Source organism: Rhinopithecus roxellana, chromosome 10 (genome assembly GCF_007565055.1).
Source record: "Rhinopithecus roxellana isolate Shanxi Qingling chromosome 10, ASM756505v1, whole genome shotgun sequence".
NCBI classification, from domain to species: Eukaryota; Metazoa; Chordata; class Mammalia; order Primates; family Cercopithecidae; genus Rhinopithecus; species Rhinopithecus roxellana.
In genome coordinates, this window is record NC_044558.1 from 134,718,184 (window position 1) to 134,741,019 (window position 22,836).

Below are 22,836 nucleotides of genomic sequence, written 5' to 3' on the forward strand. Positions count from 1 at the left end.
AGTACAGGGAGAGGGGTGTATAGGCCTCTGTCAAGCTTGTCTGATCACAATTAAACCTCCTATGCTTGTATATGACAGATGTCATTTGAGTTTCAAAATGACCATATAAGTGGAGCTAATCTCCCCCAAAATAAACTAATTACCAAACTAGAGCTTTTCCCACTACTGAGCAATGCATGGAAAAGCACTGTGTAAGAAAGAGAAATGATGTAATGCTTCTTTCCTAAGTGTTTTGCTCGTGTCACCTGCTCTTGGGAAACCTAAAGAAGACAGGTGGCATTTCTAAGTGATAATTTTTGCAAGCACAGTACCAGCTTCATATATTGTCTCAATAAGCTAAAAGCTAAGGTTATTTTGTAAAACCTCCAATACTCATATTGAGGATAAACTTGTCAACAATAATTGGGAGTCATTCTCTTATTTGGCTTTCCCAAAGGCCAGTTTTGTCCCTAGACGCAAATTGCATCAACCTTCCCAAAGTTGTCCCTTTTGGGTCATCCTATAGGGGAGTGCTCTTCTGCACAATTCTCGAATCCTAATGATAAAGCAGGCCAGTACTGTCAGTTATTTTAGATTTTCCAAGAAAACCCAAACAGGTTTTTAATGTATTTTTTGTGGCATTTCCAAATCCTAGTTCCTCTCCAGTCTCTGGAGTCCCCTCATGGTGAAATGGAAGCATCAAGGAATCTGGGTGGCTTCGAGTCCCCACAGCTACCGACTGAGCAACTTAGCTGATTCATCTTTGTTGACCACTGTTTCCCCATCTGAAAAATGTGTGAATTCTCTCTTTCCATTTCTAACATTCTTTGCATTACATTGTTTGAAAAATTCGTATGACATTTAGAATGTGACTAATGTCGCAACACACTAGGCCACCCTCAAGAGAGGCTTGAACAGGTTTTCAGTAAAAACGGCAGTGAAGTGAGGCTGGTGAAAGGAGAAGTGGTCACAGTCAACTCCCTCAGAACTAGTCTGGACTTCACCAAGCAGAGATGGGTGGGGCCGGGGAGAGCGGCGTTGACGACAGAAGACTACTTCCGGTTGTGGTGCGTATGACGTCAGGGCGAGTCGGACGGACCCAGCCACCGAGAAGCCAAGGAGGGAGGGCTCGCGAGAGTTCAGGGAGGCCGCCCCGAGATTCCGGCGAGGCCGCGGGTCCCACCTCCCGGGGGCGGGGCGAGGGCGGAGCGGGCAGAAGGGAGCGGACGGGCGCCCGGCCGGCTGCGGTCCGTGCGGAGGCTGAGCCGGCCGCGGGCGCGACCGGAGGCAGGTGAGTTCGCGGATGCGTCGCTCGGCTGGGGGTCCGGGCTCGCCGCGCCATCCCCAACTCTGCGAGCAGGAGGAGATCTTAGGTGTCTTTGGGTGTCCAGGGAAAGCGGGGCTCATTCCGGGACTGGAAATGTCTCCGGGGAACCTGCGGCTACGGCCTTGGCCCTCTTATTCCCCGGGGTGATACTGGCCCCGTGTGTCCGGAGAGGGAGCCTCGCCCCCGGGAAGGAATCTTTGTCCTTCTCTCTGCTCCTTTCTCCTTCCACACCCCAGCCCCAGAGCACCCCACTCCAGGTCTCCGCCTGGGCTTCATAAACAATAACAAATGTCGCGGATCCTCTCCGGGTAGCCCCAGCGCTCCCGTCCCGTGCCCTCCAGCCTATGTCACCCAGAACCAGGATCCGAGGCATGGCTCTTCATTGTGGGGGCTGTTTGTGTACCGTTCCTAAAAACTGATGCGTCAGATTGCCAAACATTTCTCAAGACAGACTCAGGAAAGCCTCCCAGCTCCCAGAAGCCACGGAGTGCTCAAAACCAGTCTTAGAATCTATCTTTACCATTGCACCCGTAGCCCTTCCTTTGAAAATCATTTTCTCCCACTCCTTTTTTCACCGTTAGTATCGAGGTCAAACGAGTGGTTATTTGATGTGGAAATAGAAAAGATTATAACCAATTGAATAGGGCACGTTTCACCTTTAAAAAGTTGCCAGGTTGACAGCAAAAGAACAAACTTTATTTTCAAAACCAGTGGCCTTTCCTTTTACTGGTGCTGCTTTTGTTTTGTGGAATAGCTTTTCGGGTTCTAAGTTTGGAGGAATGATATAAAAAGAAATGGAAGGTGGGGGGAGGGCTAGTAGCTCTGGAAGTAGTGGCTTGTCCAAAAGTAGGATGCTGTTGTTTCTCACTTGATAAAATGCAGAACCAACGCTCTTGCCTATTTCACATAACTTGTGGTAAGTTTTGAGAGAGGCCACCTAATCGGAAATGGCCTGTTAGCTTATTTTACCGCTCAAATCTGAAAAAACAGCTTTAAGTGATTTAAGTTCTACCTCTTGATTGTAAGATGGGGATTGATGAGTGAGATCTTTTTTGGCGCTGGGGCTTGCATTTGACCGGTCTCTCTACTTTAAGGCAGGGTCTATTGCACTTAAGCCCCTTTTTGCTTCCTCAGTACAGATTCTTGAAAGTTCTTTGTCTCAGTCATCTGTGTATATAAGGTACTGTAAACCTCTGAATTTGGCCTTTCTCTCTGTGCCTCAGGATATGTAAAACAATTAAGTTTATTATACTCTCTCCCCAGTGGCCGAGAGGTATTGTATGTGAATTAGCCACCCTTGTGACTATTTGAGGAGAGAGAAGTTAGTCTAAAATATTATATTAAATTATGATATTACATAATTTTATTGCATAAGTTCATCGAACTACTTACATCTGAAAAATCCTGATCTCAAAAGAGGTACAATGAATTAAAAAATGCTTTGGTTTGACCTCACTTAGCTTTATTTTCTCCTTGTTAAGATGGCTGATAATGTTTCCCATTTGGTTGGGATGTGTTTAGAATGAGAAGCAAAGTTGGGTGTAGTTTTTGTACTCTTTTGAAAGGCCCTGCCACTGGGAATGAAAAAATTAGACTTAGAAAACCCACATTAAATAGGAGCAGTTCTTCTCTAGCCATTTGCTCTTGAGTTTGTTTTAAAATAAATCAAAGAATAGAGACTAAGATGATTTGTGCCAACAAATAGATGTCCTTGTCAGTTTTTATGCTGCAAACTTGATTTCTAAAGGTAGGACACTATAAGAACAAAGGAAAAATTGGACTTTCTAAAAAGTGATAACAAAGCAGTGGACTCAGTTCAGCTCTTTGCATTCAGAAAAGTTCTGTTCTCTTAAATATAAGGAGAGCATCATTGTGTTAGTGAAATTGAGTAATGCCCTTTCGAAAGTGCCTCCCCAGTGATCCAGGATAAGTTGGAGGCTTTTTTTGGTGTGTGTGACACTTTTTGTTAAGAGAGAAAGAGAGCACAAATCAGAGCCAGAAAGACTTGCATCTCAATGTATTGTTAAAATGCTTTTATTTTATGTAAATAGTGTAGGGTGAATCAAACAAGCATATTGTCATCTAGCATCCTTAGGATTACATTAAAATCAGCAGATGGGCAAGTTATGATTAGGTTAGACTTGACATATGCAGAAATTATGCTACTGTATTTTTATATTAAAAGCACCATGGTCTTTTTGAATGAAATAATGAAAGCAAGCTTTTGAGACATAACTTTTTTTAAAAATTAAAAATATATCTTTGGTTAGTAGTTTAAAAACATGAAGCATATCCTCCTCTTATTCCTCCCAAAATTTTTAAGTCTTGAGAAAGTATTTAGCAAGGTATGACCAGTACTTAAGTGCACTGGTTGCATAAGCCTTCTGTCTCCAGGTAAAGGTTTGCTAATTGACAGGGTATTGTTGTTCAGAATCTTTAGAGGGAAAGAAATCAAAGGCAGCAGTGAACAGTGTTTGCTGCTCTGTACTCTCGGACGGACTGTGGTTGCTGTCTTCAAGGAGATGTGATCCGGTGGGAGAGAAATGTACCTACCCAAATAAATACTGTAGAAAATGTGTTTTATGAGGAAGCCAAGGAGGGAGGGATTAAATGCTACTAGACCAATTAAGGAAGACTGAAATAGGAAAAGGCGTTTCTGTGGATGATTTAAGTGATCTAGTCATATGATAATGATGATAAGTAAATATATAATGCTGCTTCCTGCTAAACCCTTTACATGTACTACTTACTTTCCTGGCTTTAATCCTCACAATAACTGTATGGTGTAGGTATTTTTATTTTTCCCGTTTTGCAGATGAAGTAACTGTGGTACTAAGGTTAGATAGCTACTGAGTGGTAGGACCAGAATTCTGACCCAGGCATTCTGTCTTGTACCCTATGGCGTGCTTAACTGCAATCCATATTTTCTCTCCCATTCATGATGGTCTTCCTTAGGTCTGTAGTTTCAAAAACTTGACTTGGGAAGTACATTCTTCTGACATCTAAATTTTGGGGTCAGTTTTCTAGAAACAGTTCCAAAATAATGAACACCCAAGTAAATGAGTTATTTTTGACATGTTATTTTAATCCATTTTTGGAAGTTATTCATGGTGCAAATTAAATATAACTATTGAGTGGGACTTTTTAATAATTTTGACTTATTACCTGTAAGTATTCATAAGGACTTAGAAGTGAGAAGGTATTCCATATTAACTCTTTTGCTTAATGGAATGTTTGAGTCATTGTATACTTTGTCCTGTAATTATTATTTTTTTAAAGACAGAGCCTCACTATCTTGCCCAGGTGGACTTGAACTTCTGGGTTCAAATGATCTTGCCCCCTAAGTAACAGGCACTATAGGCCTGAGCCACTGTGCTTGGCTTTGTTCTGTAATTTTTTTTTTTTTTTTTAGACAGAGTCTTGGTCTTTTAGGCTGGAGTGCAGTAGTGTGATCATGGCTCATTGCAATCTCTGCCTCCTAGGCTCAAGCGATTCTCCCACCTCAGCCTCCTGAGTAGCTCAGACTACAGGTGTGCACAAGCATTCCCAACTGAGTTTTAAATTATTTGTAGAGACAGGGTTTCATTATGTTGCCCAGGCTGGTCTCAAACTCCTTGACTCAAGTGATCCTGCTGCCTCGGCCTCCCAAATGTTGGGATTACAGGTGTGAGCCAATGTGCCCAGCCCTGTTCTGTAATGTTTTAAACCACTTGGCACTGGATAGTTTTGGGGTTATGAAGTTGAAATTTAGTTAATGATTGAATGTTAGTCTCAGCTCTTTTAGTTTATTTGCATGAATAGCTATGCTTATAATGGCAGAAACAGGGTGAATAGAGTACATGTATAAAATGAGAGAAGTTCCATCACTGATACTTTCTGTTGGGGCAACTTTGACAGTTCTTTGGGATTGTGAAATAAAAGGTGCTATAGAAGTGAGCAGTGTCTTGTGTAGGCCTACTCAGTACCGTAAATGTCCACCTGATTTTATTTATGAAGTTTCGGGAATAGTCCATATTTGTTGTTTGAGAATTGGAATCACAAATTCAATTGGATTTAAAGGTTAGAAAAAAAGTGTATCTAGGCAGGGAATACAGTAGGTGAGCAGTGGGAGAGGTATTGCCTACCTTCTCCTAACTGTCCAGCAGGATCGACTCTTCAGCTTCTTTGTCAGTGCCCGCAGTTGACCGTACTCATAGTTTAAGTACAGCTCCAGAGTTACAGTCTCTGTGAATGAATATAAGTATTCTCTACTTGACTCAATGGGGTAGGTTCTAGAAGACACCTGTACTAGGACAGTTGATGGTTGATGAGCTTAAAACCTAATGGGAAAAGTAGCAGAACTAAAGCCAAGATTTAAAGCATGTGTATTTGTGTAATTGAAATAAGACAAAGATGGCAAAACAAATTGTAAAAGTTTTTCTAAAACAGGCCTTAAATTAGTAGTAATGGTATATCATTTCCATTTACCATGCCCTGATTGGCAGATCTTTAGCCCATCACTTCATGGAGATACTTAGATGTCGACTTCGCTTTGTTATAAAAAGTTCACAAGTTTTTCTAAGTACAGGTGGTTTTGGAAGGTTGTCTTAGTAAAAAGGTGTGTGAGTTGTTCTATCAAAAGGAAACCAGTCATACTGTTACCTCCTTGCTAATACAAATTTTGGGGTCATCTTCTCCCACCAGGAATAGTCTGCATTGAAAATCCACAGAGGCAGGTAGCCTGCCTCTTAGATGAGCTCTGCACAGGTCTTAGGGAAGACCTTAACAGTTATAGGTCATGTGGTGACCTGATCATTCACTGTCGTATTGTACAAGTTCAAACAGGCTTGGAGCCTTGACAGTTGTCTGTGGTTTGTAATGATAACACTTATGCTTAGCATTTATTTATTTATTTATTTATTTATTTATTTATTTTTGAGACAGAGTTTCACTCTTGTTGCCAAGGCTGGAGTGCAGTGCACAATTTTGGCTCACTGCAGCCTCTACCTCCTGGGTTCAAGTGATTCTTCTGCCTCAGCCTCCCAAGTAGCTGGGATTACAGGCATGCGCCACCACGCCCAGCTAAGTTTTGTGTTTTTAGTAGAGATGAGGATTCACCATGTTGGTCAGGCTGGTCTCGAACTCCAGACCTCAGATCATCCACCCTCCTTGGCCTCCCAGAGTGCTGGGATTACAGGTGTGTGTCACTGCGCCTGGCCTATGCTTACCTTTTAAATTCTTAACAAGCTCCTTGCCTTCCCCTAAATTAACACCGAATCAGTTGGTAACTCAAATTGTTGATTCTCTGGCTATTTATACAGAAGGCTTCCTGTTTTCCTTGCCTTTTGCTGATTCTCATTGATTCCACAGGTACAGAATTTCTACGTTATAATATATGTTTCTGATCCCGTATGCACAGATAACATCCATTGTTTTCTTACCTCTTTGAGTTATTTACTATCTCTACAGCTGATTCAGGAGATTTTATTCCTCTTTTTCCTGATTCCTGGGACACTTTTACTGCTTTTGCAGTTCCTGAATAGGTTGGAGTTAATAATGTTTAACATCACAAATCAACCACAAATACAAGACACCCAGAATAAAGAACAAGATGGCAGAAACTAACATGAGAGCATGATAGCTAATACCATGTATTTTTGGCATTTGGGGTTGCTGTGCCTTTGCTGTAGAGTGTAGCTTTCGTTCTGTTATGAAAGTTTAAAAAATTGAGTTTGGGACAGAGAAGCCTCTGTCCACATTAATGAGCGCTTTTCAGGGGCCTGGTTCTTCCATTACTATTCTGCTTTTATGAATACAGTTATTGCTGTTCTGCTTTTATGATCTGGAGATTTTGACTGCATTTCTCTTGATTCCTCACCAATTCTAAAGACACAGTAAGTAATCTGTACATTTAATATGAAGAAAACTTTGTGTAATTTATATTTCTTAAACTTTGTCTCCCAGTGGTAATATATAGATTTAGCTCTCCGAATATCATCTTCCCCTCTTAAATGTTCTTGATTCCTTTTTCTTCTGAATGTCACCCATTGGGGAACAGGTCGAATAATTTTGTCAATGCCAGTAACCACTTACCACTTACTATGCACCAGACATAGTGCTAAGTACTTTGTATATATTATCTCATTTAATCCTTACAGCAATCCTGTGAGTTATTATCTCTACCTACAAATGAGGACACTGGAGCTCAGAGAGGTGAAGTGACTTGCCCAGGGTCACACAGGTAGATTGTAAGTGGTAGAGTTAGAAGTTGATTCTTCAAATCAGGTTTGCTTTCTCTTATATTGCATTATTTTACTATAAAAACTTCTCCTTTTCTCTTTAACTTACCTCCCTCTTCTATTCCCACCCCAAGTTTTCTTTCTTCTCTTTTCTCCCCTACTTTTTTGGTAATTTCCCGTTTAGGAGTTATTTGCAGTTTTGTATGTCAGACATAAATTCTCTTGGGAAAAGATGCAGAAATAATTATATTCTGATTTCTTATAGAGAGGGATTTCCTCTTAGCCCTTATTTTAAGAATAATACCAGGAGCCCTTTTATTTATATTACACTTTATAGTTTTATGAAGCATTTTCACACATTTCCTTACTTAAGCCTCATACCAGTCACGTGGTATAGGCAGTGAGGGTATGACTATTACACCTATTTTCAGGTAAAGAGAGGAACTCAGTTTAAGTGACTTGTCTGAGATCTCAAAATAAGAGACAGAGCCTGAATTTAAACTTTCAACTCTAATATAAACACTTTATTTAACACACTGGTCTTCCTTGTAGAGTAAAAGCTACTACAGGCAAATTGTTCACCAAGGGCTACAAAATTAGTTGATGAGACAAGGTTTTTGCCCTCAGTGATTACGGTGCTGAAATAAATGATATAATCAAATGTTCTGACTTCATTTAAGCCAATTAGGAGTGGGTAAATATCATTATAGCATGGCATTTTCTAAAGTTTTAAGCCTTGAGCTTTGTTTTGTTTTGTGAGAACTGAGAAGCTGGAATTTTAGTTCTGCATTTTAAATCATGAAATGTTAAAGTCCTTAATTCTTAAGTTATTGTCTATCTCATTGTGTACTCAACTGCTTACATTCTAACTAAAACAATTATGATAAAGGAATAGGGTGAAGGGAGGACAGACATAAACAGTGAAATTAAGGAATTGGGAATCCTAACAAGGGCTTGCTGAGGTATCTTACAGTAGCACTTTTGTAGAACATTGAATATGATCCTTAAAAGAATGGATAAGCTGCAAGTACTGTTCACTTCTGGAAAGTGATAATATTTGAAAGCTCAGACAGCTTATTTAATGATCCATTTTTGACATGCTATCTTGTACTAGTGTCTTGTTTTATTAAATTTTACTAGCAGTGTTCATTTTTACTTAGTTAAGCCTCTACCCACTGACCTGCTCCCATTGTGGAAACCCCACACCATTTGCCCCTTATAGCTTTTCTGTATTTGGCAGCTGAGGCTGGTTGCTCAGTTTATTGTAGTACTAGGGAGTTGCCCTTTATTGTGATTTTTACAACAGCGATCCATTTCATTTGGACGTTTTCGGATCTGGTTGAGGATATTCTCCATATGTCATCTCTTATCTGGCCAAGCAGAATAGACTTTTTCCATTTTTGTGGCTAGAGTGGAAAATTTTAGGACTGAATTGCATGTATATGACCCATTGATATTCTTAATACTGGCAAATCCTAGAGGAATTACAGACTCATAATATTTTAGTGAGGTTAATCATCATAATGCATTATTTATCAGCTATTTGCAGGGCACTGTGTTAGGTACCATGGCAAACTAGAGACAAATAGATGTCTGGCCCTCCATTTAGAAAAGTTCAATCCAGTAAGACGTATAACGTATGGGTACAAATAACTGTAATTCAAACAGAAAGTGATAACGGAGGTACAGGGTACTGTGGGAGCAAAGGAAAGAGAGATTGCTCCTGGCTAGAGAGATTAGGAAAGCTTCCTATATGAAGTGAAATATGAATTGACCCTTTCAGAGTGAAGGACATGCCGGGCAGAGGGATTAGCATAAATTGGGTGTATCTGTACAGCACCTGGTAAGTTCTGTTAATTATCTACTTCTCTTTCTGCCCTATTGGATTTGAACCCATTGAACTTAGAGAACTGATGTTTTCCAGCTTTTCATTCTCTACTTCATCACCTGCTCAACTTGGTACATTTACTTAGAGTTGTAAGTGGCAGTAGTGTATTTGGAGTGAATTCAAGGAAAGAGGGACCAGAAATGGGAAGACCAGTGAAGAGACAAATTTAAATAATCTAGGTGATAATAATGAAGTTCTAAACTAGGTGAGATTGGGAAGGAGAGACTTACATGGATGTGTCTCTCCTTTCTAGTGAAAGAACCTAGGGAGTTCTTTCACTGTGAATTGTACGTAAAGTACACACCGTGTGCCAGGAGATACGGAAAGGGAAAGACACAGTGCTCCCTCAGAAGCCGGGCAGGTGACTGGAGAGCTACATTCACAGGGGTAGAAATAGCTGCAGTCAGGCATAGCAGCTGTCATGAAAGAGCAGTGAGAGGCACACCTAAGGGAGAGGGGCACCTACTTGGGATAGTGAGAGAAGCTTTCCAAGGATGTGTGAGTGTTTGAGCGTAGACTTGAAGGATGAGGAGGAGTTTTTCAGGCCAAGAAGCCTTAGGCAGGTATTATCACATAGTGATATAAGACACTGAAGCATATTAGGGAGCCACAGGAGCCGGAATTGTTGCCATGATGCTGGACAGGATCAATGAACTTTTTATTTGCTGTGTATTTATGTTTATCCAGCGTTAGCACTCTGAGCTTTTGTAAGAAAGTGTTTCTGTTGCCTCTGGTAGCCTATTGGAAGCACCTCTTCTGTGCTTCCCCCTTGCAACCTGAAGTGCAGTGCTGCTGATAAATTGTCCCTTGCTTCCATTTTGTGAAATTAAACAGAAAAAGTAAAGATACCATCAGCTAGAGAGATAAAGAGAAAAGTAAATCCACTGAAATCCTTTTCTTTGTTGAGGCCTAGAGCCACCAAGGTTGTTGTATAAACAGAATGCTGCATCAAAGCACAGCTTCGAGAGCACTTGACTTGAGGGAGGGGATTGTGGTGGGGACATGATTATTCACCTTTCCCGTAGGGTTTTATGGAACTTTAAAAAATTTCCCAAGACTGTAATACCTAATACTGAAGTCCTTTTATTTTAGTTCTAGCCTTGATTCTTTTCCTCTTCTCTACTCTAAGCCTTATTATTTTTAAAAAATAACACAGTTTAATAACTAACATGACCCTAAACTTCAGATGGTGTCAGACATCATCTCTGGTCTTCCTCTATCCTTGTTTGGTCATTCAGAGACCTGTACCTGCAAATCGTGATTATAAACTTTGTATGTAATCTACATTGGTTTGCTAGAGCTAAAAAGCACTACAGGTTTCTTTTTTACATAGATTTACTTTCTACAGTGGTTATTTTTTTTTCTGTCCTGTGAATTGGGCCACTGAAACAGAATATAAAGTCATTTTCTAAGGACAACCAAAAAGTTAATGGTAGTCTCTAATTCAAATTATATCCATTGTATTTCTAGGCCAGGGGTGGGCAGCTGTGTTGGCTTTAGTGCCATTACTGATAGTACTAAAAGATTATGGGCACTCTCAGGAGGAAAGTGAAAGGAACAGGAGGAGAAAAAGCAGGCTTGCGGGGTGGTGGGAGAGGCATAAAGAGTGGGCAGGAGAAAAAGTACATATGGCCAAAAGAGGTCAAGTATCTCTCACACCTGTACCAGGTACCACTTAGTGGGACCAGTGCCATATTTAAGGATTAAGTTGAACTCCCAGCAGTACTGTCTGAAAATACTCTGGTTGTATTTTTATGCCAAAAATGGCAGTTTGTTTTAATCAAACATTTCTGGATTTAATTTTTAAAATTGTGTATGGACCTGTGTCTCTCTATTTTTAGAATGGAGCAGAAAAGGAGACAGAAATCAGCATACTTTAAATATCAATGAAAATTATAGGCACATTTCTGAAATGTAGTTAAAGCTTTAAGATCTAAATCCATAGATTAGCCCCATTGTATAGCCCAATTCAGGCACAAGGTGGCAGACAGTAAAGGGATGAATAGTTGAGAATATGTGTTTGAATTTATACTGTAGTAAAACTGCATTTTCATACTAACCAGGAGTGTAACTGGACCCACAGAAGGAAAAATAGGGTTAAGAAATTAGAGCCTGTGCTTTCCTGTTCAAGTAAACCAAGTACTCTCTCCCTTTCAGCAAACATTATCAAACAGCAAAAAATTGGTTTTTTAGAACTTACACAAAATATTGGACTGACAAAGCCAAAAACAAAAATACTTATGATTTTAGCTTTTCTGTAATAGTGGTGAAAAGTTATTTCTGATTGTAAGAAATACTGTATTGAATTGAAGTTTTTGATTGATTTTCAGAGTTGAAAGATGTGTTAGAGGTCATCTAGTCCAACTCTGTTGTGAATTCCCTGTACATCATCTCCAACAAGTGGATGTTTAGTCTTTGCCTAAATATTTAAGTTCCTTGCCTGAAGACAGGGAACTTAACAGAGATAGCTAACTTTCATTCCCTTAAATGGTTAATGTGCTCTTTTGTCCCCAGTCCTCTTCTCACTCCCTGCACTGTGAGTGTGGGTGATCTCATATGCTCTGATATCTTCAATAACTGCTCTGCAATGATGACTTCCAAACCGGTATATCTTGCTCAGGTCCCCCTCCTGAGCTTGAGACCCCATTGTCCATCTGTCTTCTAGATATCGCCACCTTTGGTGTGTTCCATGGATAACTTGGATTCTGCTAGCCCAGAGCTGCCTTTATCTTCTCCCTTCCCAGAACCATTCCTGTGCTCCTTAGCTTTCTCAGTGCATGGCGTTGTTCTCTATTTGGTTCTTAAGCTGTAAACCCAGAAATCACCCTTGACTCGTTCTTCTTGTTTATGACTGATATCTAGTCATTTTTTAGGTCTTCCTTAACTACGTCTTGAATTCTGCCTTTGCTCCTCCTCCAGTGCCAGAATATTCATTCAGGTGCCCAATGATTGAACTAGCCATCTTTCCCTGCTACCAATCTTGCCTTCTTTTGGTCCATCTTCCATGTGGCTGCCTCAAGGACTGTCCTAAACTTGAATCTGATTATGTAACTTTCATCCTTAAAATTTCTGGTGACTCCCCATGGCTTCTTCCAGGCTCCTTAGTGTGACACATGAATTCCTTTTTAGTTTTCCAGCCTTACCTTCCATCACTCCCCTACTCATCTCTCGAACCACACTGAACCACTAGCTTTCTTGTACCTTTGGTCTCACACACGACTTTGTGGAATGCCCTTTCCTATACATTTTGGGTAATTCCTGTGCTTTCTTTGGTATTCTGCTTAGGCATCTCTTTCAGGGAGGCCTACCTTGACCTCTTACCTCCAGCAGGGTTAGGTGCCTCTCCTAGGTTTTCTGACAGTGTCTAGTATGTACTTCTTTCATGTTTTTTAAAAACTACAGTAAGAGGTAATAATGTTGGGCATTGACTATGTGTCAAAACTTATTGAGCATTTGCTATGTGCCAGGCATAGGACAGTGCTAACTGGAAAGGGTTTCCTTATATAATTTTCAACTGGTTCTCATCGCAGAATTAGAGATAGTTTTTTTTTGTTGTTGTTGTTGTTGTTGTTTTTTTGAGGCAGAGTCTTGCACTGTCGCCCAGGCTGGAGTGCAGTGGCTGGATCTTAGCTCACTGCAAGGTCCGCCTGCTGGGTTTACGCCATTCTCCTGCCTCAGCCTCCTGAGTAGGTGGGACTACAGGCACCTGCCACCATGCCCAGCTAGTTTTTTTTTTTTTTTTTTTTTTTTTTTTAGTAGAGACGGGGTTTCACCGTGTTAGCCAGGATGGTCTCGATCTACTGACCTTGTGATCCGCCCGTCTCGGCCTCCCAAAGTGCTGGGATTACAGGCTTGAGCCACCACTGCACCTGGCCTCTAGAGATAATTTTATGTCACTGCAAGAGTAATGTTTGAAGATGGCTGTCTTACATCTTCTCTCTTTCAGGCTAAGTATCTTCATTGAATTTGTTCAAATATGGATTTCAGACCTTTTGCCTTCCTGGTCACTCCCATCCATGTGTTTTATTTAGTTTTCTCTCTTAAAGTATGTGGTTCCATTTTACATCAAATACAGTTGTCATAAAGAAACGTAGGGCTTCTTGGATGGGTAGAAGCTGGATATGGATTGTCATATTTAAGGTATAGACCTCACTTATTTAGGTCCTTAGCTGTGAACATTTTTCTGAACATTTTCCAGAAGTCATCAGAATTATGGGAATTTACTTATATTTAGCAAGCGATGGAGAGACTGACTTAAAACCAAGAATGCCAGTTAGTGAATGTATTAGTATAACTGTGAATGGAATGGAAGCTTATAGTTGGGTGAGCACACTCTCATCACTATAGGAGAATCTACAGGGGAAGCCAGACCTTCTAATGAAGTGGGTAATCTTAATGGGGAGTGTCACTAAGCCAGGATAACCCGATGGAGAGTCTTTATAAGGATGCAGCTGTCCAGCGCCGCTGTAGGGATATGGTCAGTGTGCTTTCACCTCAGACAGTGTTGGGGGCACATAGGGAAAGTCTTCCTTGTTAAACTCCTGCTCTCCCCACTACCCCAGATTAATATAACCCCCTTATGTCAACATAGTTGACAAGGTTTCAGCTTTCTTAATTCACATTCCAATCCTGCCTCCCAGAAACTAATCCTACTTTCTTTTGACCAGACTTGGGTATCCCCAGCCTTTTCAGTCACATATTTTCTTAGAATTACTGATGGTTATGGCTAAATTCCATCACTCTATTTGATTCAGGCTGATATTACTCCCAGAGGATGACTTAATTTTCAAATTATGAGGACATTTATTTTGCCCTTCGTATGACTATAGGGCATCACTAAGTATTGAATAACTTCTCCAGATATGAGCCAACTAGTGCAGTGTAGAGTATGGCATTCAGCTTCCTTGTGCATGACTTTATTTATATGTGTGTGCCAACTCAGCCTAAGATTAAGACTGGATAAATTTTAGAGGCAGCCATTTCACACTCTAATTTATGTCAAGCTTTTTTTTTTTGAAGTGGAGTCTTCCTCTGTTGCCCAGGCTGGAGTGCAGTGGCACAATTTCAGCTCACTGCAACCTCTGCCTCCTGGGTTCACCTGGTTCTCCTCCCTCAGCCTCCTGCGTTGCTGGGATTACAGGTGTGCGTCATCACACCCAGCTAATTTTTACATTTTTGGTAGAGACGGTGTTTCACCATGTTAGCCAGACTGATCTCAAACTCCTGACCTCAAGTGATCCACCCACCTCTGCCTCCCAAAGTGTTGGGATTACAGGCATGAGCCACCATGCCCAGCCTATGTCAAACTTTTATTTGACAAAATTCTTTAGTTCTTTTTTTTTTTAATGTAATTTTAAAAATATTTTAATAGAGACGGGATTTCACTATATTGCACAGGCTGGTCTTGAACTCCTGGGCTTAAGCAGTTCTCCTGCCTCTGCCTTCCAAGGTGCTGGGCTAGTTGCCTTTTTGTGTGTGTATTTTGAGACGGAGTCTCACTTTGTCACCCAGGCTAGAGTGCAGTGGCATGATCTCGGCTCACTGCAACTAACTTCCACCTCCCAGGTTCAAGTGATTCTCCTGTCTCAGCCTCCCAAGTAGCTGGGATTACAGGCACCTGCTTCCATGCCCAGCTAAGTTTTGTATTTTTAGTAGAGATGGGGTTTCACCATGTTGGCCGGGCTGGTCTCGAACTCCTGACCTCAGGTGATCTATCTGCCCGCCTCAGCCTCCCAAAGTGTTGGGATTACAGGCGTGAGCCCCGCGCCCGGCCTAGTTGCTTTTTTATGTATACAGCAGTTTTCACAATTTATATTTAGCATTTGATTTTTTTTAACCCAAATACAATTCTTTACATTTTCTCTTTTACATTTTATTTGTTAAAGTTAATATTCTGTTAAAATTGTTTTAGATCTGACTCTGTTCTCTTTTGTTTCATTATTCTCTCCAGGTTCTGGTCATCCTTACATTTTGAAAAGGATGTTGGGAAAAGTTTTGTCCAGATCATTGGTAACACTATTGCCCAAGCCCAGTGAATACTGCAGAACTTATTTATGAGCATTCTGAGTTTTTGTTGTTTAGTTGGTTTTGTATACATGTTACTCAGCCCATCTCTGTTTTCGTCTCAGAAAGAATTGGAGAGTGGAGCTTGTTAAATACCTTTCAGATAATCACATAGATTTGTCTTATAGCTTTGCCAACAAAAGAAATAAAGTTACTTGGCAAGACTTGTTCTTCCTGAACCTACCCTGATTCTCGGTGATCGCCCATCTTTGTCTATTCAGAAACTGTTTTATAATCTGTTCTAGGATTTTCTTCGGGCCGAATGATAAACACAGAGTTAATCTTTTGCCACGTTCATATTCTTTTGTTAGGTTTGTGTTTTGTCCTCACTCTGAAAGATGGAGTACTTTGTCTCCTGTCTTAACCTCTTTGGTCTTCCTTACTTTTTAAGAGTTATTGTAGCATTCAGCAAAATTCTCATGCAGGCCCACAGTACACAACTGGTCAAGTCAGATTTGCAGTGTGTCGGGAGCAGGTCTTTTATGGCCACTTCACGTGTCATGGGCATCAGTTCTTTCATCCCAACACGCCAGTTTTTGCTGTCGTTCTCCTAGACTAAGAAGAGAGGCAGGGCTTGAGTGATGGACACTGGACTGGAAGTTCTCTTTATAAAATAGGCGTCATACCTACCTCTCCAGGTGAAAATATGTAAAAGGTCTTTGTAAACTGTGAGGGGGTAGAATTTTAAAAAAGCAAAATAGAAGTGAAGGGTTTCTTTCCCTTTTTTTCTTTCCTGTCATGTATTAACTACACCATTTACTTTAACCAACACATTCAGCCTTTTGTGTATACCAGGCCTTTTGTAAACTTTCTCTTCCAGATATAAATTCAAAAGTCCCTTTTGTAGCCCTTAATGATTTTCTTAAGTTCAGCTCATTGTGGACATTTTACTTCCTGATACCATCCTGTGTTTCTTTTCTAGGCATCCATGTTATGTGTCCCTCCTTTCTTTTTCTGTGTCTTTGAAAATCTGAGTTCATTGAAGAGCTCTTTGTGCAACCAGTCTTTTCAGAATCTTCCCATTTTCTGTCATTAATATCCTTTGCAGTTTATAGCCAGAACTCTGTTTCTTATACCAATTTTTAATCTTTTGGTTGTGACTAGAAGAAAGGATAGGAGCAATACTGGTTTTGTGTCAGTCTCTGCATCACTTGTTTGGTTATACAAGTCCCCCACCACCATCACCACCATGTTTTTCTGGCTCATTCTCTTTCTCGGTCTCTTTTTTTTTATCTTTCTTTTCTAGATTCTTCTTGTGATATAACTTTAAGAGTTATTCTAAAGCTCACAAGTTTCAGTCTGGTATTTTATCAGATCATGTGTAGATATAGAACATTTCCCTTGTTATTCTTTTAAATTCATTTTCAATTTATAATTTACTTCCAACAGAACTTAAAATGACACTGTCTTCAGGGCAGTCATCATGTGTACCTTCTTTTGTATTTTTCTCATAATACCTAGTCAAATATAGTTAATTTATATAAGAGAGCATTTAGTGAAAGGGAGCCTAATAAGTGCGAATTCTTACGGGGATACTTCAGGAGCAATCCAAAGTCCTTACTGTCTTTGCAGGGTTTTACATGTTCTTGCCCCTGTCACCTCTCTGAACTCTTGCTTACCACTCGCCCTCACACTGTCTGTGCCATACCGAACTCCTTGCTATTTCTTACACCATACCTCTGCTTCAGGGCCTTTGTACTTACTGTACACGCTGTGTGGTACCCTCCTTCCTCCAGATTTCTAAATCATTCTTTTTCATCTCATTCAAACCTCCTTCTCAATGAAACTTCTTCTGATGACCTCATTTAAAATTTTAATGCCTCTCCCAGCCCCTATACTTTCTATCCATCCCCTTACCCCACTGGAATATAAGATCTGTAAGGGCTAGTATTTTGTGTCACTTGTATTTTTGTAAGGTGCCAGGAACAGTATCTGACACATAGTGGATGCTCAGTAAATATTTGTTGAATTAATTAATCAAGGCCAGTTTAACTAGACTTCTGTTCTGGAGAGCTTCCTAAAGCAGATGACTCATCTTTCTTTTTTGAGTCTCAGGCAGGATTTACTTTTCTTTTCTCTGAACATTTTGTAATTTTTGTTGCCTAATTGTGTCCCATGTTTCCATTCCCAGCTATTGTAACAAACTTGAAAATTCCATGGTAAATTGAACTCCCATTTCCCAGTACTTCCATTTATCATCGAATTTCTTCCCAGTGGTCACATTCATGTCCAGAATATTTCTTTTCATATTTGAGAGGTGGAAGGGTTAGCAAGGCATTTATCAGAGACGTTGATTTTAGCTGTGGGAGAATTCTAGCGGATATCCCAAAAGTTGAAGTCCCCATCACAGCCTATTTGTGTCAGCCTCAGTCTTTAGAACACCAGCAATTCTTTATGCTTCTACTTTCCTTGCTTTTGCCCTATTCTAGTGCAGAGTCCTATTTCATCAAATCTCAGTGATGCTTAATGGTATCATATTAACTTACTTGTAAATTGTCAGTTTTCTTTCTTCGTTTAATACCCATATTCTGGGCTTGGGTTTCCACAGACTTGAGACCACATTGTTGCTAACACCTCTCCCATTTGTTTTTCTGCAACAAATAATTGACGCAAGCATCCCCATTATTTTCAGTTTTCTTTTTCAGAGCATGCCCAGCCAGCTTCTTTCATTGTTACAGTAATATCTGAACTTTTTCTATCTCTTCTTCCATGATCAGCTTAAGGTTTACTTGATCAGTTAATGAAAATTACATAGTGATTAGAAAAAGCTCTAGATCCCTCCACCATTTTAACTGTGTGACCTGAACAAATTTCTTAAGTTCTTCTCTAAATTTGTTTTCGTATCTGTAAAATGGGGAGTGGGGAGCAGTAATGCCTGCTTCTTACGTCATTAATCTTTGCTTTCAGAATTGAGTGATATGAAGATGATGATAAACTTTTATGTAGGGTTTACTATTTGTCAGATGTTGTCTTAAATGCCTTACATATTATTAACTAATACAGTATATGTAGTATACAGTTCTGTTTATTAGCATATGCATGGCACGTAGAAGCAGTCAGTAAAGTTTTTATTAGCAGCAGCAGCAGCAGCACATCTCTGGGTAAACACTCTTTTCTTAGTTTTTTGCAAGGTATACTTCCTCACCAGCAAAAAGCCTGTTACAGATGATTGTATACTATAGTATGAACCAGACATTTGTGTACCATTTGTACCATTTTTGACACTATTCATTTGCTGGAAGAAACCACAGGAATCTCACAATAGTCCCTTCTCTTAAAGGATTAGAGCCCAGACAATAATAATGCTATTATTGAGAAGCCAGTCATTACACACTGAAACTGAATACAAATTATGTCTTTAAATTTAAAGTAAAATTTCAACTTTTAAAAATAGAAATGTTATTGAAAATTGGTTTTTATAATTGACATTTGGTATATTCCATATATTTTCACTGATTCAGTACAAAATGTTTAAGTCAAAATACCTCTTGAGAAAGCACTATAGAAATTTTGCTAGGTATTAAGGTTAAAAATCCTCAAACATTACATTTTCCATGGCAGAAAACTCATAAAACCATTGAGTAGTTGATTTCTGAAATGTTTCTTAATTTTAGAATAATATGGGTAAACAGCCAGGTGCAGTGGCTCACGCCTGTAATCCTAGTGACTCAGGAGGCTGAGGTGGGAGGATCACTCGAGGCCAGGAGTTTAAGGCTTCAGTGAGCTATGTTGGCACCACTGCACTCCAGCCTGGGTGATAGACTGGGACTCTGTCTCTAATTTAAAAAATAAATAAATAAAAAAAGAAGGAATAATATGGGTAAATGTATTTAAAGTACATTAAGAATAAAACAAAATATTTGTTATATGTAGACTTTGAGGTATTTTTTGTTTGTTTCTTTTTTTGTTTTTGTTTTTTTGGTTTTTTTTTTCGAGATAGTGTCTTACTCTGTTGCCCAGGCTGGAACGCAATGGTAGGATCCCAGCTCACTGCAACCTCTGCCTCCCGGGTTCAAGCGATTCTCCCATCTCAGCCTCCCGAGTAGCTGGGATTACAGGCGTGCACCACCACACCTGGGTAATTTTTCTATTTTTAGTAGAGATGGGGTTTCACCATGTTGGCCAGGCTGGTCTCGAGCTCCTGACCTCAGGTGACCTACCCACCTCGGCCTCCCAAAGTTCTGGGATTACAGGTGTGAGTCACTGTGCCTGGCCAAGACTCTGTTTTGCTAGAACACTTTGTGTCTCTCTCACCTTGTATTTAGAAAAGTTAGAAAGTAAAGGATCATGTATATAGAAAGCTTTTTGAAAACTCTTAAGTTCATAAATATGAGGCACTACGACTATGCATATGAAAATATTTCCTATCAGTTGGCAGTTACCACCTCTTATAGTGGCATGGAACCTCTTGAGTTAAACCAAGGTTCAGTGAGATTTGGTGATTTAGGTAGTGTCATTTTATGAACAAGCAGGACTCAGCTCAGGTGTTTTATTATACTTCCCTTTGACATTCACTCCAGTTAAAGAACTCTTTCAGAAGACCTCATGCCTGTTCTCATGGAGATTCGAGGGTGTTTGAGTCCTTCCTTATTATCCCCTTGGAAGATGCTTTGAGAACTCCAGTGATGAATCCCAAGAACTCTGTCTCCATTATCCCTGGTATGGAGCACCTCATCACTCCAGTGTTATCCCTAAAGGGCCTTCATAGTAATGTGCTTAAAGAGTCTCCTTTTATGTCCTTTAGGATGGAGCCTGACTTGCCCAAATTGCTATGTACATGTTAAAGAGAGGTTGAAACTGAAGTTGGTCGTTTCTCACTGGATCAGTCAACAAGATTTCAGTACTTTCTGTGTGCTCTGCATCATTCTGAGTACTTTGGGGGACAGAATAAGGCGTGGCTCCTGCCTTCAAGGAGTATGGAATTTAATAGAAGATGAGAATTTACATGACTGTCAATCTATCTACATGAGAGTGCCTAATTGTGAGATTCCTAATAAATGCAAGACAGGTTCTGAAAACATGAAACATAAATGAGGTTGAAGAAATTGTGAAAAGTTTAGCAGAGGAGGAGTAATTTGTCAGGTTCTTTAAATACAAATAAAGGGGAAAGGAAGGACCATTTTTAAGTTTAGATATTCCAAGGGTTAGTGGTGAGGTTGATTATGTTATGTCTTCTCGATGATGAGGGAGGAGACTGGCAAATAGTGGAAAATAAATAGCTAGGGTGGGGTCAAATTATGGGTTTTAATAAAAACCAGGCATAGAAATTTAGATTGGGATGGTAGAAAAAGGAAGACTTTAAAAGTTTTTGAGCCAATGAATGACATCATACAAGTTCTGTATAAAGAGCAGTGATTTCAGGTTGGGAGAGAATGGCACCAGGAAGACCCACTTGAATGCTGGTAAGTAATGTTACTAACAGTGCCATTAGTAACATTAATGTTACTAGGGCCTGGACTGATATGCTGATGAAAGTGAGAATAAAGAATAAGGTGGGATGAAAGAGATTTTGACAAGAGTTTTTTAATGAACCTGAAATGGGAAAGGGAGAGATTAATTAAGCCTGCTTCCCAAACTTTCAGACTAGAAGAGAGGTTCATGCCATGGACAGCCATGGGGTTGCTAGAAAATTAGCTGTGGGGAAAAAATTATGCATTTGCCTTTGGGCATAATGAAATGCAATTGGCCCTCCATATTTATGGGTTCTGCATCCACTGATTCAAACAACTGTGGAACAAAATTGTCAGAAAAAACAATACAACAAAAAATGATACAAATAAAAAACAACACGGTATACCAACTATTTACATAGCATTTACATCATATTAAGTATTATAAGTAATCTAGAGGTGATTTAAAGTATATAGGAGTATGTGTGTATGTTATATGCAAATACTACACTATTTTATATCAGTAACTTGAGCATCCATGGATTTTGGTATGCATGTTGACTGAAATTACTTTAGAAGTAATTTTTCTCCTGGTGATAAAAGGCATGTAAGGCTATTTTAGGAAACTGAAAAATGCAAAAAGGTATAAAGAAAAAGAAAAAGAAAAAATAATCATTAATAGTACTTTAGTAAACAAGATTTGTCTAAAGATACGACTTTCCTTCTACTTGTTTTTTTATGCATATAAAGGGATAGGAAATATGTATGTATGTATGTGTGTGTATAGGATCATGCACTATATATAGCTTGCTTTTTTTCCCATGTCATGAATTATGGCTTGCAAGTGCTATTCTTAAAGGGCTGCATTATTTTTCATTATTTGGATTTATCATTATTTAATTGGAGTTCTATTATTGAACATTTAGATTGCTCCCAAAAGTTTTTGCTCTTATTAATATATTATAATAAACTTCTGTGAAACACATTCTCTTCCCTGCTACTTAGATATGACTTCTGTAAGCAGAGACCTCTGTATCCTCAGAACCTAGAAGGTTACCTGGACAGAGCAGTTGCTTAATTAAAAAAAATTATTGATTGAATGAAAGAAGACTATTAAATGTTCAGATCCTCTTTTTTTATTCTGATTCCTTGTGTATCCAGGGGCCTCTTATTTGGCTGCATGTATGAGTTTGGATGTAATGAAAGTATTGGCCGTGTATGACCATAAACAGGCATTCCTATTTCTATCATATGTATGACCGTAAACAGGCATTCCTATTTCTATCATTTGTCATTCTGTATTAATGCGTCTATATCCTGATTTCTATTGAAGCATGGTTAATTTTGTTTGCTTCTAAGCAATGCAACTACCCTGTTGATGCTGATAAAAATAAATTTCTGAACCTATACGACTGAGGATTGGGCCTAGGTTGTGGTAAATTGGCAAGATAATGAATGCTACCCTGTCAAGAGCCCTCTGAAGAGAAAAGTCTGCCACCCTTCACCAGGTAGAAATCCTGGCAGTGCCACGTTTTCCAGTTTGACTCCCTGTGATGCCCTGAAAAGACAGATGTTTGACTCTTTTCAAATAGTATTTTAACATATTTTAAGATGCAAAGGCATTGTGTCAGACTTTTTTCTTAAGAATATATTTGTTGCCATTCAGAAGTTAGCTTCCAAAAGGAATAGGTGTGTGCAAAGGTTTATGATAGTGGTATAGAGAAGTTTTTAAAATAAATGTGCATCTTTTCCTATGGTGATAAAAGCACAAGATGAAGAATTTTTTAGGTCCAGTTCACAGATTCCTTGTGCCTGGGGAAAACTGTATTAGAAAGTTAGATAATTTCTAATTTGATTAGGGGAAGTCTAATGCAAAAACTTTTTGACTGAGCGATCCAATTTGAAACATGAATTTCTGTGCTGGAAGCTTCTATTGAACTTACTTAAGTCACATCTAAGACCCTCTGCCAG

General features: G+C 39.5%; 1 protein-coding gene across 2 annotated transcripts in view; it reads left to right on the plus strand.

Moving 5' to 3' along the window:
* The first annotated feature begins 1,088 nt into the window (after nt 1-1,088).
* Nucleotides 1,089-22,836, plus strand: part of STK38L (serine/threonine kinase 38 like) — a 79,120-nt gene continuing 57,372 nt past the window's right edge. The window contains exon 1 of one of the 2 annotated variants that reach the window (XM_010379863.2): nt 1,089-1,270. The gene's annotated coding sequence lies outside the window, so the exon portion shown is untranslated. The remainder of the gene's footprint in view (nt 1,271-22,836) is intronic. The other variant, XM_030939372.1, reaches the window with a different exon arrangement.